We start from the raw sequence: 15826 nt of genomic DNA on the forward strand, positions 1-15826 counted from the left end.
AAGGTGGAGCAAATGCACAAGTAACTGACCACTCGCAGTTATATTAGGATCAGTTTTGTTTTTTAGTCAAGGCCGAAAAACAGTTTTGTATGGTCAAATAAAACATGTCATGTAATTAGTTAAATACTTTTAAAGCAAGGCAATAAAAAAGGAAGTCTCTTAATATGATGTAAAAAATTATTTGAAAGAATCTTCACATTAGTTGGAGTAGCAGACTGAATATTTTACTGAATTTAACACCTGAATTCAGCACCCCAAAAGTCAGGGTGATGATTTTGATAAATGGTAGTATAAATCTATATGTACAGGAACTCCTCGACTTACGGAAATTCGACTTTATGTAAGTTTTTGCCGGCTGGTGCAAACTTAAAAAAATTATGGAAATGTATTTTGCATTCCGTAGGAATAAATGGAGATATCGTAATGTGAACCCATAACACTTTTTTTTTTTCTTTTGTAATTCATTCCAAGTCCTCTGAAATTGAAAATTTCTCTATAGTACTAAGCTATTTATCTCTCTAAAAAGTCATATTTATAATGGAAATTGCACTACCTTTTATCGTTATCATATGTTCCCGTTATAAGAATCAATTTTTAAACGCCTTTGTCATATTTTTCTAAAGCATGTTTCTTGAGGTCACTACCATAAAACAATAAAAACAGTTTGCACTTTCCGGTTTATTGTGCTCTTCTGTTAGGCAACCTGTTATAAATGGGTAGTAAACTCAATCTTACTGCATTTGTGATAATACCGATAAGAATCTTCTCTTCATTCCTATTTACTTATTACAATTGTGAAGGGAAAGGGACCAACAGAAAGTGCAAATGCTGGCAGTGCCAGGAAATGAAACAAAATTGATTTAGAAATGAAGATGAAAATGATTTAAGAAGTACGAAGCAGGACAAAGTTTGTCATCCATTGCATGGGAATTAGGTCTCACTGCTTCAACAGTGAATAGTATTTTAAAGGACAGTGTCTGTATAAAAGAACATGTCAAAGGATCAACACACTTAAGATCAACATTGATCACAAAACAGCTTTCATTTGCTATATCGAAGATAGAACGGCTGTTAATAATATGGATGGAAAATCAGATTCTGAAGCGAGTTCCCCTGAGTCTAATGACCATTCAAGCAAAAGCAACAAGTATTTATGAAGGTATTAAGGATAAGTACGACGAACCTCAAGCCAAGTTTGTGGCAGACAACGTGTGGTTTAATAGGTTCAATCATCGTGCTAGTTTCCAAAACATTAAAGTATGCGGTGAAGTCACAAAGGGAGTGGGGGGATCAAAGGGTGACAGAAGTAATTACAGACCTGTTAGTTTGACTTCTGTTCCAGGGAAAATAATGGAGTCACTGGTTAAAGAAGCATTGCAGGATCATTTAGACAAGATTTGCAGCAGTAATTCAGATACAGCATGGGTTTGTCAAGGGGAAGTCTTGTCTGACCAATTTGATTGGATACTATGATGTGGTCACAAAGGAACTGGATGCAAAAAATAATTTTGATATCGTATACTTGGATTTCAGGATAGCTTTTGATATTGTTGAACATGGTTGTTGTTGTTTGGTTTTTAGGAGCATTAGCAACTAAGGCCATATTGCTCCGGGATATGCGGTGGTCATTCCCTGACCTTTCCGCTTCCTCCGTATTTGGTGGTGACGGACTCGAACCCTGGTCTAATCAAGAAGCGTGTGCTACGCACTGCTGCTCCTTCCCACCTGGCTACGGAGGCGCCTTGTTGCACATGGAAGACTACTGTAAAAATTGGAGCAGTATGGCATTAAGGGCAAGTTGCTACAATGGATAAAAGGATGGTTGAGTGGGAGAAGACAGAAGAAGACAGTGGGAGAAGGTGGTCAATGGGTACTGCACTATGTGAACTGATGTTATTAGTGATGTCCCTCATGGTTTGGTGTTGGGCCCATTGTTGTTTTATATATTTATCAAAGATATTGATGAAGGATATCAAGCTTAATGTCAAAGTTTGCAGATGATACAAAGGTTGGCAGGGTTGTTAATAACGGTAATGACAGTATGCTGCTGCAATAGGATCTGGAAAAGTTGGACAGATGGGCTGAGAAGTGGCAACTGAAGTTTAATATTGACAAATGCAAAGTACTGCATATGGGTAGCAGTAACCCCAGAGAAATGTACCAACTGGGTTGTGTTACACTCAGGGTAGTGGAGAATGAAAGAAACCTTGAGATAATTGTGTAGTCAGATATGAAGTTTTTTGAGCAGTGCAGACAGGCTGCCAGAGTAGGTCATGGGGTCTTGTCAATGATATACAAGGAAATTGCAAGCAGGAATAAGGAGGTGATTATCTCCTTGTATAAAGCAGTGGTCAGCCACACCTTAAGTAGTGCGTACAGGCCTGGAAGCCTCAATTTAGGAATTGTTGGAACGAGATGTAGAGTTGCTGGTACGAGTACAGCGAAGGGCAACAAGGTTGTTGTTATTTTGGTTTTTAGGAGCATTAGCAACTAAGGCCATATTGCTCTGGGGATATGCGGTGGTCATTTCCTGACCTTCCCGCATCCTCTGTATTTTGGTGGTCGTGGGCTCGAACCCCGGTCTAATCAAGAAGTGTGTGTGTTACACACTGCTGCTCCTTCCCACCTGGCTACGGAGGCGCTGGGCAACAAGGCTGGTGAAGGGAACAAAGGGGTGCACTTATGAAAAAAGTCTTAAGTTCTGCAAATTGCAGCTTCTGGAGACTAGGCACCTGCCAGGTGATCTGATTGAGGTGTATAAGGCCTTGAATGGATTGAGCAGGTTTAATGCTGAGGGGATTCTTCCTCTTGCTCGGTTTACAAACCTGAGGGGGCATAGATTCAAACTGAGGAAAGACAGTTGTAAAATAGATGTGCGGAAGTTTGCCTTTAGCCAGCGGGTAGTTGATTGCTGGAACAGACTTTCATCTGTTGTTGTGGAAGTTGATAGCTTAAATAAATTCAAGGCAGAACTAGACAAACATTTGGAATGAATGGATCAGTGAAATGGAAGGGGTTTTTTTTTTTTTTTTTGGCTGATGCTATAGAAGCTTGCTTTCTTGCATCATGTGCCTATGCTAATGGTAAAGTCGCCAGTGATGATTCTGCAGCTGCAGAGAAATTTTGTGATGTCTTGTAAAAAATTATTGATGAAGGCAGCTATTCAACGCAGGAAATTTTTAACATTGACGAGACTGCTCTATACATACATTGCCAAAGAGGAAAATACAATGCCAGGTTTCCAGGCGTCAAAAAATAGTGCCACATTCTTGCTTGGGATTAATGCAGCAGGAGATTACAGATTAAAACCACTGCTTGTGTACCATTCTGGAAATCCTTGTGCATTTAAGGTCGTCAATAAAGCCACCCTACCTGTGCATTTCTGATCGAACCAGAGAGCAAGGATAACAACATCTCTCTTTGAGGATTGATTTAAATGCTGCTTCATTCCCGAGTTTGAAAAATTTTGTAAAGAGAACGAAGTTTCTTTCAAGATTTTGCTTCTATTAGATAATGCTCCTGAACATCCTATGCGTCTAGGTGATTTAAATTCGAACGTGAGAGTCATATTTCTACCGCCAAACACGACTTCTCTCATCCAACCTATGGATTGGGGTATTATTTTGAATTTAAAAACATACTATTTACGCACAACAATTGCTCAGGCATTGTCTGCAGTTGATTAGAAAAATTTTACATTAAGAAAAACAGAAAAATTTTCTGTTTTATTAACTTAAATTGGCATATTAACTTATTTTCTGGAGTAGTTTTATATTCTTATTTACGATACTTAGATAGAGATTTTGTAGGTATTACTTAGTATCGGAAAGGGTATCAAATCCACGTGTTTACCGTTCGTAAATAGTCACCATTGTAACGCGATACAAAATATCTCGAACTAGATAGCACAAGCTTAATATAGTATAGTATAGTACATAATATTGTAAATTAATCAGATAATTAATCATGTTGAACTTCATTGTCAATTAAATTGTACTTTTCACTATTCATATAATGATTTGGGTTACGTAACATAAATAATTAGTAAAAAATAAATAATTAATACTTAACTTGATACGGAAGTTATATAAAGGGATTTCGTAGATAACACTTGATACTGAAACCTAAATATAGCGTTATAACTGTGTTGAGATATAAGTTTAGAGTTTTTAATTTTGTACTAAAATTGAAATTTTATTGAAATTAAATCGAAATCATGACTCTGACCAGAGCAGCAAAGCAAAAGGCTCAAACAAATGGGAGTGCTGTGGCTCAGGGGAGAACTGAGGGGGGTAGTTGCCCTCTGAATCACAGCCTATTAAAATGCACTACTTGCTTGATGTTTCTGGAGCAGTCAGGTACGGGACATGATACTGCCATGGGGGATGTCTTTGTGTGTGCGCGATGCAAGGAGTGTAAGGAAATCAGGCGACAACTCAGCATTCTTATGGGCCTATATGAGAGCTTGAAGGACAGGGTGGATGCCCTCGAAGAATTAAAAGTGAGGGGCCCATCAAGCTCTCAGCTGCCCACACCAATGCCAGAGCTTGCACTTGGTCATCACGCAACACAGCGGAAGCCCCCAAGGCAGAATGCGTTGGTGCCAAAGGAACTACTAGTTGTTGGTGACTCTATTGTCAGGGAAACAGGAAGCATGCTTTGTAAAAAGGATAGGTGGAACAGGACCAGGGTATGTCTGCCAGGGGCAAAGGTTGATGACGTAGAGCGGATATCATCTTTTAAGGGCACAAAAGGTGATATAGTTGTACACGTTGGCACTAATGATATTAAGAGTAGGAGACCGGCGGAATTACTTAACAAGTACAGGTCACTGTTGAAAAAAAGCCGTGAATTAGGGTTGAATTTGAAAGTGTCTGCAATTCTGCCCAGACACTATAGGAGGGAGTATATGATGAGAGCCCTGTCGATCAATTTGGCCCTGGAAGGATTGTGCAAGGCTCAAGGGGTAGAATTTTTTTCAGCCTGGTCTGTACTTGTTAACAGGAGAGACTGCTTCTACAGGGATGGGATACACTTAAATAGAAAGGGTGCAAGAATGTTTGCTGATGCTATCGAGGCAGTGTTAGGTGGGTCGGAAAACTGCTAGATTGGGGGGATACAAGGACTAATAGATTAACAGTAGCCACTGGCAGAGGTGAAAGTGATTCTTGCACTGCTTCTATTGGAATGAGCCGCAGCCTGGAAAATAAGATGCAGGATATTTCAGAGACTGCTGGGAATCATTGGGGTACAAATAAACACATAGGTTGTGTTAGGGTAGCTAAGAAAAAGAACAGGTGCATGTATACTTGCGTGTACACCAATGCTAGGAGTTTAGTAAATAAATTTGATGAATTGGAGGTATTGCTCAAAACATCAAAGGCAGATATTGTGGGGATTTCAGAAACGTGGTGTCACACAGATATAAGGAATGCAGAACTGGAATTTGGGGAGTACAATGTGTACAGGAAGGATGGATAGAAAGGGAGGAGGAGTTATGCTATTAGTTAAGAAACACATAAAATCCAAGAAAGTGAAGCCAGTCGACATTGCTGGACAGTGCAGTGTTGAGTCAGTTTGGCATGACATAAGCATTGGGAGATCAAAATTGAGAGTAGGAGTGGGTTATAGACCTAATGACTCTGATGAGTATAATAAGAAACTGTACGGGGAAATAGTGGGCCAGTAAATCAGAGAGTCTTATAATGGGGGATTTTAATTTCCCAGATATTGACTTGAAATTGGGGGCTGGTCACTCACACACTAGCAAGGCTTTTGTGGATTTATTGGATGATTGTTTTCTACATCAGCATGTTCGGGTGGCAACTAGAGGGAGTAATACTCTTGATTTGATTATCAGTAGTGATTTTTCATGCATTAAGAATCTGCAGGTAAATGAACCACTAGGTGGCAGTGATCACAGTGTGCTGAAGTGGAATTTACTCAAAGAGGTAACTACCATTAGGGGTATTGCTTTCGTAAAGGCGACTACGATGGACTGAGACAGTATTTAAATTTTATACAGTGGGATCAACTGATGATGTTACCAACAGCAAATTCAAAATGGGAAGCATTCAAAGAACTTATCTTGGAAGCTACTAGGCTTTACATACCAACTAAGAAATATTGTTCAAGGTTTAGGCCTAAGTGGATGTCAGATGAACTAATGAGACATATGGCAGAGAAGAAAAATGCATGGGATACATACAAATTAACACGTGACACAGAAGCCTATGATAGATACAAGTTGATCTCTAACCAAGTTACAAAGGAGGTTAGGCAGGCGAAGGCAGATTACAAGAAATCTTTGGCAAGCGATGCAAAGAAAAAGAGCAAAGAGTTCTTTACTTATGTAAACTCTAGAAGGAAGGGTATGAATCAGATTGGTCCACTTGATATCGATGGGTCAGCTGTTGATGATCCTGCTCAGGTAGCTAACAAACTGAATGAATATTTTGCATCGACATTCACACATGAGGAGTTATTCAGCGAGGGGAATGCTAGATGTGTATTCAACTCCGGCAGTAAGCTAGAGAATCTTGTAATAACTGAGAGTAAAGTGGAGGAGAAATTGTTGAAGATAAATACAAGAAAGGCACCTGGGTTGGATGGGATCTATCCAGTTATATTAAAGGAGGCAGCAAAGGAAGTAAGCAAACCCTTAGCCATAATTATGAGAGCTTCCTTGGACTCAGGGGAAGTACCCATGGACTGGAGATGTGCAAATGTGACCCCAATTCACAAAGGAGGATCAAAGGGCGACACAAGTAATTATAGACCTGTTAGTTTAACTTCTGTTCCTGGAAAATTAATGGAGGCACTGGTTAAAGAAGCACTGCAGGATCATCTAGACAAGACTTCAGTTATAGCTCAGACACAGCATGGTTTTGTTAAGGGGAAGTGAGGGATTCCACTAATGTTATTAGTGGAATCCCTCAGGGTTCAGTATTGGGTTCATTATTGTTTTCTGTATTTATAAATGATATTGATGATGGTATATCAAGCTTAATGACCAAGTTTGCAGATGATACGAAGGTTGGCAGGGTTGTCAAGGACACTACTGACACTATGCTACTGCAACAGGATCTGGAAAGGTTGAGCAGATGGGCTGAGAGGTGGCAAATGAAGTTTAACATTGACAAATGTAAAGTACTACATATGGGAAACAGCAACCCCAGAGTGATGTATCAACTCTGTGGTACTACACTGACAGTGGTAGAGAACGAAAAGGACCTGGGGGTAATTGTGCAGGCAGATATGAAGTTTTCTGAGCAGTGTAGGCAGTCTGCAAGAGTAGCTCGTGGTGTATTGTCGATGATATATAGGAATTTTTCTAGCAGGGATAAGGAGGTGATTATTCCATTGTATAAGGCAGTGGTCAGACCACACCTAGAGTACTGTATACAGGTCCTGAGGCCTCATTTCAAGAAGGATGTAGAGATGCTGGAACGAGTATAGAGAAGGGCAACAAGATTAGTGAATGGAACAAAGGGGTGCTCTTACAAAGAAAGGCTTAAGTTTTGCAAATTACAGTGTCTGGAGACTAGGCACCGGCGAGGTGATCTGATAGAGGTGTATAAAGCCTTGAATGGTTTGAGCATACTCAATGCTGATGGGATTCTTCCTCTTGCTCAGAATAATCACCTGAGAGGGCATAAATTCAAATTGAGAAAGGACAGATGTAGGATAGATGTGAGGAAATTTGCCTTTAGCCAGCGGGTGGTTGGTTGGTGGAATAGACTTCCATCCCTTGTCGTGGAAGTTGATAGCCTAAATAAGTTAAAGGCTCAGCTGGACAGGTATTTCGAACGAACAGAGGGGTGAAGTGGAAATGGTTATTTTTTATTTATTTATTTATTTATTTATTTTTTTTTTGGCTGATGCTGCATAAGCTTGCTTTCTTGCATCAAATGCCTCTACTAATGCTAATGCTAAAGAGACTTTTGGAAAATTTACAGTATTTACCACACCATCTTAAACATTAATAAGGGCTGGGTGGAAATTACTAAAAGTTATTTAAATGCCTCGTGGAAGAATATATGCCCATGGCATGTAAAAGGCTATGAAGGATTTGAATGAGACGAATCATATGAAGAGGTTACAGATAAGATTGTAAAAGTTGTAGAGCTACTTCAGTTAGAGATTGATGCCAGAGACATGGAGGAGTTAATAGAGGAAGAAGAGAAGGAATTATCTAACGAAGAACTTATTCACTTGCAGGCTGCGATAGTGAAAGAAGAAATTGCTGACGAAGCTCAAGATGAACCAAATGAGGAGCCGAGATGCTTCATTACCAGAGAGATGGCAATGGCGAGGTTTGAAAAGATGGATCCTGACAGTGAATGATTCTACAAGTTAACAGAGGGGTGAATGATATGCGTGCTTGCCACAAAGAAATCTACGATAAAACGAAAAATTCCACCATCCAGTCATCCATTGATATGTTCTTTTGTAAGGTTTCCCGGTTGACCCCTTCTAAATCTCCGCAGCAGCATACTTATCGGTTGAAGACGTCGATTCTGGCAGTGATGCTCAAGAGGTAAAACTTACTGACGTTATGCCTGTCTCCGCTCTTTTTTTGTAATTTTATAATTTTGAAATTTTTTTAAATTGCATGCTTTTGTAATTTTCCTGCACATGAGATAAAAAATTGAATAAATACAATAAATAATTCTATTCACATGTTTGTCGAACATTTCTTTTTTGATTCAATCAATTCATTGAGCCTAGTTGCGAGTGTGCTGCACAAGCATAGGGGAAATTCCGACTTACATAGCATTCTGTGAAACGCAACCCTTACATAAGTCAGGGAGTTCCTATTTATATATAAATGTATGTGTGCAATGTGTGCATCAGTAGTCAATGGATTATACACTTTAAAAAAAATCAAATTTTATGTGATAAAGAAGAAAATTTTCAGAAAACATGAATGAAAATATGGAACATGAATGCACTGAAAGCACTTTATGGTGGATAGTTAAATGCTTTGGATTCCATTGGGATGTGTGAAAATCAAACCTTTTTAAAAGAACAGTGTAATATTGTAACTCACAAATTTCATTTTAAAGATCATATATTTTACAAAAGGGAATCCTATAATAAAAATGACTGTTACTTGGAAATCATACAGTTATTAAAATATTAAGATGGAACCTAAGCAAAACAATGATAAAACCAGTTTTAGTTGTAAGAAGCAAACCATTGTCTAATTATTGCTCAGGCTGAAGGGGATAAGAGAAAGCAACATTTTCGGTCTGCTTATCAGTAGTGATAAGACACCAAGAAAAATAATGGGCTTCTATTTTAAAACCTTTCATGAATCAGAATCTACAAGTAAAGGAACCTTAGGTGTTAGTAATTTGTATAACATATTGATTTGGGATTTATTTAAAGAAATAACTACTGTCAAGGGTAAAGGGAAGGGATGGGGTTTTGTTTTTGCAGGGGTGATTATAATGGGCTTACTCTTTTCAGTGGGACCAACTGATGTTAAAAAATCTAAAAACTAAATGGGAAGTATTTAGAGAGGTAGTCTTAGGAGCTACTAAGCATATTATAACAACTAAGAGATATTGTTGAAGATTTAGACCAAATTGGATGTGAGATGAGCTTAATAGCAGAGAATAAAAATATATGGGATGATTATAAATTGTTGGTGGGGAGATAGAGCCCTGCAATAAGTACCTAGTGTTTAAAGAAACACTGCAAAAGAGTTTAGTTGCTCAGGGAGTTAGGTAGGCTAAGGCAGATTAAGAAGGTCTTTGGCTAAGAGTGTAAAGAAAAGTGGCAAAATTCTTAGTATGTTTAATAATTGAAAGAAAGGGATGAATGATATTGATTCACTAGATATGAATGGTATAATTGTTGATCCTTTATTGATAAACTAAATAACTATATTTTATTTACCTTTACACATGGAGTTTTAGAGATGGAGTGAGTAGAAGTTTATCTAATATCTTTATTTGGGAGTTAAATGATTTTATAATAATAGAAAGTAAGCTGGAAGAGAAATTGACACAGCTAAAAGTGAATAATGCACCTAGGTCCAGTGGAATCTATTAAATTATATTAAAAGAAACTGCAAAAGAGTTAGTTAATCCTTTAGCCATCCTAATGAAAGCTTCCTTAGATTCAGAAGTAGACAAAGGGCAGCTCAAAAGATGAACTGAATGACTACAAACTTGTAGTTATCCACTTCATCCTGCTTATTGCACTTTATCTTGCTTATGGCCTCACAATAGGAGCGGGCTGTAAGCAGTTCCAACAAGATGTGTGGGAGGTGCCCAGAGGGACCCAACTCAGACCATAAATGTTGCAATTTTTAAAATAATTGATAGATTATTCAAACTCAAAATAATAAAAATGTTTTTATTAAATTTTCATCTTACTCATATATTATGTATTATATTTGACTTGTTTTTTAACCCTCGTATCAACTTGTGGTCACATGCATACACAAACATGAATACAGTAATACCCCGAAGTTACGCGATAGGTGGGTCCGACGAAAATCGCGTAAGTCGAATTCGCGTAAGTCGGGGTACAACTTTGCATATAAATACATATAAATTTTGCTTAATTGAGACCAAGGACTAACAAAAACACTAGTTTAGAAAAAAAAATATTAATAAAATTGCAGTTCTTTATACATATTAATACAAAATATGTATTAAAAAAACAAATGACTTACGTTAAAAAGTTATTTCGATGTCGATGGCTTCATAAAATCTAACAAATTCGTCTGACGACACAGCGCCTTCTTTTTTTCACGCAGAATTTCTTCGTAGCAAGCTAATAATTTTTTTATTCCTTGCTTTGTAGCTATAACGCGTTCTTCGTTGGAATCTATGTTTTCTAAAATTTTTAAGCCCTTTACAATTGAGCCCTTTTCAATTTTCAACCTGTCAAGTTTGCAATTGTCATGTGCTTTTCGCCGTTGCTTCATTTAGGCCTGTAGCACGTGCAATATCACAGGTCTTTCATTTCGCTCAAAGCGTTTCACAATTTCATATTTTTTCTCTATCGACAGAGGCGGACTGGCCATAAGCCTTACCGGGGAAACCCCGGTGGGCCTGTGTGATTTTGGCCATAAACCATAGTATGAGGCCACTATAAATTTTCCCGGGTAAGAATTTTTGACCCAGTCCGCCTCTGTTTATCGATAATTGCTTTTCTTTTTCTCTCTGAATCTGCAGTGTCTTCACCAGGACGCTTCCTTTTCACACCTTTTAATTAAGTATTTTACTCATTTTTAGGGAATAAAGCATTAGGGAATAAAGCACAATTACAAAACGAGGAGGCACCCTTGATACGCATAAACAAAGCTGCGCGCATGTAGCAACTGAATAAACAACACCATAAAGGCAGAGATACACTATTAACACCTCACATTTCTAGGGGTTACTACCATAAAACAATAAAAATCCAGTTGCGTTTCTGCTAGTGAAATCTGTTATAAACTCGATCTAATTGCATTTGCGATTATACCGATAGCTGGAATTGTGTTGGTTTTTACGTTATTATGGTGAAATGTGTTTCCCCTTCACTGATATAAAAACATAAAAGCAGCAAAGTTGAATTTTGTTCATCTTTCGCTCTCATTCTCCGCCGTCGCACCGTATATCGATAACATATGAAAAACGACCTTGAAGATAGTGGGCGGCAGCGTTGCCAAACGAAAAAATCAAGAACCACGTAACTCCGAGTTCGCGTAAGTCGGGGTATTACTGTACAAACATAGCTCACCCACCACTATACACTTTCTACCTTAAATCATAAGGTGCTTACATTCATTTAAGGTTGCATTTACCCTATACCATTCCCTGGACCGGAGTCCATCCATGGTGTCTTAGAGCTTCACGCATTCCTAACATTTTGGTTTTAAGGTATTTTATGTTAATTCATTAACACAACACAACACTGAATTTAAATTCAAAGCATATAAAGCCACTTAGCCTTACCCAAGGAAGATCCAGCATCAAATTCCTTTCACTTATCTCAATTAGGTGAGTTTCTGTCCCTGCCATGAGGAGGCGGACCACTACTATCAGAGCATAATCTATTATCTCCTTTTAAATACCTCATCAGCATACTTATTAAAATAAGCAAACAGGTGTCAATTGGTGAACATAATCCATAATTACAGCATGAATTTGTTAAAGGGAGATCATGTCTTGCTAATTTGATTAGCTATGTGAGGTTGTCTTAAATGAACTGGTTGCAAAGAAAGCCTTACGATCAGAGTGTAACTACAGTAAGTCATGGAAGATTTATCTTAACTTTATGCAAATGCCGCCATTAATAGTAGTAGCAGTGGCAAATGATGCAAGAAAGCAAACTTATATAGCATCAGCCAAGAAAAATAAATAAATAAATAAAATAAAAATACATACACACTTCGCTCATCTATTACCTCCAAGAATTTGTCTAGTTCTTCCTTGAATTTATTCAAACCATCCACTCCCTCAACAACAGATGTAAGCCTGTTCCAACAATCAACCACCTGCTGGCTGAAGGAAAACTTCTGCACATCTATCCTGCAACCATTCTTTCTCAATTTGAATTTACTCTCCCCCCATATCTGTTTTGTTCCCTTCATCAATCTGATTGCTCTTCTGTGCACCCGTTCCAGCAGATCTACATCCTGAAGTGAGGCCTCCAGACCTGTATACAGTACTCGAGCTGCAGCCTAATCATGCCCTTGTACATGGGGATAATGACCTCCTTATCCTTGTTAGCGAAGTTTCTGTATATCATTGACAGAACTCCATGAGCTATCCTGGTAGCACGTCTGCACAGCTCAGAGAATTTCATATGTGACTGCACAATTCCACTAGGTCTTTTTCATTTTCCCCTATTGTGAGTGTAGTACCCAGGTACTACACTCACAATAGGTGAAGCAACTACAATATTGAGACCTCCTGGTTGAAACGACCACCTCCAAACATTCCCACTGGATTTTAAAGACAACAACATTTGGTGGTCTGCCAGTATCCCACAAAACCTTAAATTCACTGAAAGGTGTTATCACAGAATGAGACCTACTCATAGTGTCTGAGTAGGAATTAGCTCAGGAACTTAGCACTTAAAAGGTAATCAGTGTGAAACGAATAATGACTAAAAAAAGATGGAAATATGATTCCAACTCAATCCATCATTTTAACTTTGAGCACCCCTAATTTGCCTTTCCCAGTAAAAGCTGGCTATTTAAACTGCTGAATCTGCTCTTACATTCAAAAACTTCTTTGTTGTTTTAAATGCCAGAAATATGGCCATTCTCAGGCATGCAGAGGTGATTCCATCTGGCCTATTTGTGGATCAAAGGATCATACACAAGCAGTCTCAACTCCCATTTGCCCCAACTGCAAAGCAAGCCACCCTACATTTTCTAAATCATATGAAATGTGGAAAACAAAGGAAAATACAAAGTAGAACATAAAACCACATATCCTGAGGCATGCAGACAAATTGTGTTGACCACGACTAGTCGATCCCATACATCTCGCACCTGAAGCTATCTATCAACTGCAGAGCAAATGTGTGTCAATACCGCCCAACACCTCTCTAGCTAACTGGGTTAAAACAGCTTTATCAACCACTGGAAAAGATACTTCTAAAACTAAAATCAGCAAAGCCACTAACAGTCCAATTAGTATCCCAACTGATACTGCGGTGGTCTTGCATGACACTGAAAAATTGAAAACTACTAAAGACTGTAAGAAAACTGAATCGCCCACCAACAGTATTGAAGTGGATGTACACTGATTCTAAGAAACCCATTCTAGAACTTCATGCCAACAAAACTATGGATACCAGATGCCCCTTATTCCCCAAAAAAAGACCGGAAAAAATGCCTAGCATACAATAAAGCAGTCAGATGAATCATCCTCAGCTAAACCTAAATAATACATTACGTCATACAATGGGACTGTAGAGGCAGCAGTCATTCTGATGACTTGAGGGTTTTACTCACACAATTGAATTCCATGCTTACAAGGAAAGTTCTTGTCGTCTCAAGTTTTGCCAAAATTCAAATTATATGACATACAGATGAGATAGGAGCTCAGAGTTTCCTGCCAATGAAGGAGTACCTGTTCTTGTTAATTCTAACATACTGTCCAAGCCGATCCAGTTAAGAATCATTCTGGAAGCTGTGGCAGCTCGTATTGCTGTTGGTACTTCAGTTACTGTTGTTTCCATTTATATTCCATCATCTCTACCACTTCCCCATTCAGAACTTGACAACCTGCTGCTTCTAGACAGATTTTATGTTCAAAAACAACCTATTGGTGGTGAACTACTTAGATAAACAATCATATTCTGACTGTGGCTAATGCCTCCATTCCAAAATCCAAGACATGTCGCACACACCAAAATCACTGGCAGAATACTGTCTGCTTTAATGACAAACAGGAGAAAAACCACTTGGAATAATTTCCGCAAGTATCCTAACACTAGTAACCCCATTGCTTAAAAAAGACTTGAAGCTAAAGCAAGACAAATTTAATGGAAAACAAAACGTGATTTGTGGATTGCTTTTGCCTCAACCATTACCAAAGACTGATACACCGGTCATCAGGAAATGAATACAGGTGCTAAATGGCAAATTTCTTCATCTGTCATCTCCAGTATTTCACTGGAAAGGGAAAGAAGTGTCTACTTCTGAGAAAGTTGATAATACACTAGCAGAATCGTTCTCTACAATCTGTTCTTCTGCTTCCTATGAGTCTTCCTTTCAGAACATCAAAGCAGGTGCAGAAAGGTATGAAATCAACTTCTTCATGTACTGTTCACTCTAGGGCTCACAATACCGGTATTTCAGTATTTTTAATTTATGAAACCGGGATACCGGTATTCCAAAAAAAAAAACATTTTTCACAATAAATTTTTATGACAATTAGGTGCAATAAAGTAAGGAAAAAACAAGTAATTATTTGAATTTGGGTTTTAATCAATCTTTTATTACAATAATAAATATTCTAAACATACAGTTATTCTAAAAACAAAAAAATAAGCATCCACACATAAAGTGAGCACTTATGAAACTCAATAGTGTTATCGTTTAAACTGAATTTAATTTTGGTACATATTTAATTAGCAGCAGAAAATGTCCTTTTGGATTCTGTACTGGTTGGTGTTTGTACTGAAGTAGTTGAAGACGAGTTGCAGTTTAACTCCTCCCCATCCTTATTCGCTCATCTTCAAAAAATCTTATTTCCTTTTTATCAAAAATAAAAAATATTTCCTTTTTGACTTTTTATGGCACTATATCCTTATTAATGAAAGAAAGGGACTGATGGTTAAGTTTGGTGAGGACATCAAATCTAAGTTGTGTGTGTGGGGGGGTTATTATTTATTAATTTTTATTTCCCTGTACCTTAATTTTGCCCGTCAGTGGCCATTGTTATGATTTTCGTACAGCAGTTTCCCTCAAGCACTAAGCCCCACAAGCTACTTGACTGTGTTAAAAAAAAATTAGAATTTCCAGGACCTGAGAGATATCTCCCCCCCCCCCCACAAAACATTATCCAAAACAGCTTGTACCCGGCAAGGCATGGGCGCTACAAGATTTCTAAATGTGTCTTGTGGTAAAAGTTAAAGTAAAGTAAAGTGCAGCCATTATCAACCCACTGCAGGATGGAAGCCTCCTCAACAATTCATGCTGAGGGAAATGGATCATAATCTGCTGCGCTGGTCCAGTGTGGGTTGGCAGATCGACTGTATTCAGCAGTCAGGGGCTTGAACCCCGGTCTACTCAAAGAGCGTGTGCTACTGCACTCCCACTCCTGCCCACCCGGCTACGGAGGCCTGATATCTGGTACCAACA

The 15826-nt window shown here is 38.3% G+C and overlaps 1 protein-coding gene across 4 annotated transcripts in view; it reads left to right on the forward strand.

The window, feature by feature from the left end:
- LOC150074890 (uncharacterized) overlaps positions 1-15826 on the forward strand; it is a 618385-nt gene that overhangs the window by 303616 nt on the left and 298943 nt on the right. The gene's annotated exons all lie outside the window — the stretch shown is intronic.

The sequence above is a fragment of the Mastigoproctus giganteus genome, unplaced genomic scaffold, assembly GCF_048544385.1.
Source record: "Mastigoproctus giganteus isolate SK-2022 unplaced genomic scaffold, ASM4854438v1 scaffold_16, whole genome shotgun sequence".
Taxonomy (NCBI): Eukaryota; Metazoa; Arthropoda; class Arachnida; order Uropygi; family Thelyphonidae; genus Mastigoproctus; species Mastigoproctus giganteus.